Below are 4,076 nucleotides of genomic sequence, written 5' to 3' on the forward strand. Positions count from 1 at the left end.
CATCCTTCTGTTATCTGTTTAGATATTTGCTATTTTGCTTGATTCAACTGCAGTTCTATGTTCTTGTTAGCAACTTTAGTATCATGGAGCATTTCTTTAAATTCTGCTAACTGTTCTGTCATCAGGAGCAATTGTTGATTAAGCTCATTCATCTGTTCTTGAGGATTAGGATCAGTGACTAATGCCATGACCTCCTCTTTTGGAACGAACTCATTGCTAGAATATAAGTATTGGTTTCTAGCAACAGTGTCTATAAGCTCTTGAGCTTCTTCAATTGTCTTCCTCATGTGTATAGATCCACCAGCTGAGTGGTCTAAAGACATCTGAGCTTTTTCTGTGAGCCCATAGTAGAAGATGTCTAACTGTACCCACTCTGAAAACATTTCAGAGGGGCATTTTCTAAGCATACCTCTATACCTCTCCCAGGCATTATAAAGGGATTCATTATCCTCTTGTTTAAAGCCTTGGATGTCCATCCTTAGCTGTGTCATCCTCTTTGGAGGGTAGAAATGATTCAGGAATTTGTCTAATAACTGTTTCCATGTCTTTATGCTTGCTGTAGGTTGGTTATTCAACCACCTTTTAGCTTGATCTTTTACAGCAAATGGAAACAGTAATAGTCTGTAGACATCCTGATCTACCTCTTTATCATGTACTGTGTCAGCAATTTGTAAGAACTGTGCCAGAAACTCAGTAGGTTCTTCCTGTGGAAGACCGGAATACTGGCAATTTTGCTGCACTATGATAATGAGTTGAGGGTTTAGCTCAAAGCTGCTTGCTTTGATGGGAGGTATACAGATGCTACTCCCATATGCAGCTGTAATGGGGTTAGCATATGACCCCAGAGTCCTCTTGGACTGATTAATTCCACTTGAGTCCATAATGGACAAAAGGGAAATGATAATGATTGCAAAGAGATAAATTTTTTTTTTAACCGAAAAAATAGAAATAAAATAAAACACAAGGAAAATAAAACAAAAAATTCGAAAATCAAAAAGAAAAATAAGATCAAAGTAAATTGAGAACTGAATCAATTAGTTAATTAAAAAGATTTTGAAAACAGCAATTAAAAAGATATGATTGAAAAGTTTTTATGAAGAAGATTTGATTTTTAAAAAGAGGAAAGAGAAAAACAGTAAAAAGACACCAAACTTAAAATTTTTAGAAAATCAAACACTAATTTTCGAAAATTTTAAAGGAAAAACACAAAGAGGACACCAAACTTAGAATTTTTTAAAGATCAAAAAGAGACTAAGAACATGCAATTTCGAAAAACTAAAAGAAAAACAAAAGCATGCAATGGACACCAAACTTAGAATATGGAACTAGACTCAAATAAAAGACTCTAAACCTACAAAAATAAAGCAGTCCTAATCTAAGCAACAAGATAAGCCGTCAGTTGTCCAAACTCGAACAATCCCCGGCAACGGCGCCAAAAACTTGGTGCACGAAATTGCAATAACACTTTTGCAATCCCGCACAACTAACCAGCAAGTGCACTGGGTCGTCCAAGTAATACCTTGCGTGAGCAAGGGTCGATCCCACGGAGATTGTCGGCTTGAAGCAAGCTATGGTTACCTTGTAAATCTTAGTCAGAATATCAGAAATTATCAGGATTAATTGTAAAAAGCAAAAGAACATGAAAAAGGTACTTGTTTTGCAGTAATGGAGAATAGGCTGAGGCTTTGGAGATGCTCCATCTTCCGAATCTCTGCTTTCCTACTGTCATCTTCATCAAACACGCAAGTCTCCTTCCATGGCAAGCTGTATGTAGGGTTTCACCGTTGTCAGTGGCTACCTCCCATCCTCTCAGTGAAAATACGTCCCGATGCTCTGTCACAGCATGGCTAATCATCTGTCGGTTCTCAATCAGGCCGGAATAGAATCCAGTGATTCTTTTGCGTCTGTCACTAACGCCCCGCCTTCAGGAGTTTGAAGCTCGTCACAGTCATCCGTCATTGAATCCTACTCAGAATACCACAGACAAGGTTTAGACCTTCCGGATTCTCTTGAATGCCGCCATCAGTTCTAGCTTATACCACGAAGATTCGATTAAAGAACCCAAGAGATATCTACTTAATCTAAAATAGAACGGAGGTGGTGTCAAGCACACGTTCATGGTTGAGAACATGATGAGTGTCACGGATCATCACATTCATCCGGGTTAAGAGCAAGTGATATCTTAGAATGAAGCAAGCACGATGAATAAGAAACAGTAGTATTGCATTAATCCATCAAGACACAGCAGAGCTCCTCACCCCCAACCATGGGGTTTAGAGACTCATGCCGTGGAAGGTATACAAAGAAACGTGTAAAAATGTCATGAGGTTATGAGGTCCCGATTACAATGTCAAAAGATCCTATAAATAGTAAACTAGTAGCCTGAGGTTTACAGAAATGAGTAAATGACAGAAAAATCCACTTCTGGGCCCACTTGGTGTGTGCTTGGGCTGAGCAATGAAGCAATTTCGTGTAGAGACCTTTTCTGGAGTTAAACGCCAGCTTTCATGCCAGTTTGGGCGTTTAACTCCAAGTTTATGCCAGTTCCGGCGTTTAACGCTTGGAATTTCTGATGCTGATTGCTACGCCGGTTTGGGCCATCAAATCTTGGCAAGTATGGACTATCATATATTGCTGGAAAGCCCAGGATGTCTACTTTCCAATTCCGTTGAGAGCGCGCCAATTGGGCTTCTGTAGCTCCAGAAAATCCACTTCGAGTGCAGGGAGGTCAGAATCCAACAGCATCTGCAGTCCTTTTCAGTCTCTGGATCAGATTTTTGCTCAGAACCTTCAATTTCAGCCAGAAAATACCTGAAATCACAGAAAAACACACAAACTCATAGTAAAGTCCAGAAAAGTGAATTTTAAATAAAAACTAATAAAAATATAATAAAAACTAACTAAAAGATACTAAAAACATACTAAAAACAATGCCAAAAAGCGTATAAATTATCCGCTCATCACTGGCGTATAACTCCAGAAAGAGTCTCTACACGAAAATGCTTCATTGCTCAGCCCAAGCACACACCAAGTGGGCCCGGAAGTGGATTTTTCTGTCATTTACTCAATTCTGTAAACCCTAGGTTACTAGTTCACTATTAATAGGATCTTTTGACATTGTATCTGTACCTAATGACACTTTACACGTTTCTCATTGTATCTTCTACAGCATGAGTCTCTAAACCCCATGGTTGGGGGTGAGGAGCTCTGCTGTGTCTTGATGGATTAATGCAATTACTACTGTTTCTTATTCAATCATGCTTGCTTCCGTTCTAAGATATCACTTGTTCTTAACCCGGATGAATGTGATGATCCGTGACACTCATCATATTCTCAACTATGAACGCGTGCCTGACAACCACCTCCGTTCTACCTTAGATTGAGTAGATATCTCTTGGATTCCTTAATCAGAATCTTCGTGGTATAAGCTAGAACTGATGGCGGCATTCAAGAGAATCCGGAAGGTCTAAACCTTGTCTGTGGTATTCTGAGTAGGATTCAATGATTGAATGACTGTGACGAGCTTCAAACTCGCGATTGTGGGGCGTTAGTGACAGACGCAAAAGAATCACTGGATTCTATTCCGACATGATCGAGAACCGACAGTTGGATAGCCGTGCCATGATAGGGTGCGTTGAACATTTCCACTAAGAGGATGGGAGGTAGCCATTGACAACGGTGAAACCCTACATACAGCTTGCCATGGAAGGAGCCTTGCGTGTTTGAAGAAGAAGACAGTAGAAAAGCAGAGGTTCAGAAGACAGAGCATCTCCAAAAACCTCAACCTATTCTCCATCACTGCAATTCAAGTACCTGTTTTATGTTCTTTTGCTTTACAATCAATCCTGATAATCTTTGATATCCTGACTAAGAGTTACAAGGTAACCATAGCTTGCTTCAAGCCGACAATCTCCGTGGGATCGACCCTACTCACGTAAGGTATTACTTGGACGACCCAGTGCACTTGCTGGTTAGTTGTGCGGGATTGCAAAGTGTGATTGCAATTTCGTGCACCAGTCCACCTTAGTGATGGCGGCTTGTTCTTCCTCTTGAAGATCTATGGAGTGCTTGAGCTC

This window comes from Arachis stenosperma, chromosome 1 (genome assembly GCF_014773155.1).
Source record: "Arachis stenosperma cultivar V10309 chromosome 1, arast.V10309.gnm1.PFL2, whole genome shotgun sequence".
Lineage (NCBI taxonomy): Eukaryota > Viridiplantae > Streptophyta > Magnoliopsida > Fabales > Fabaceae > Arachis > Arachis stenosperma.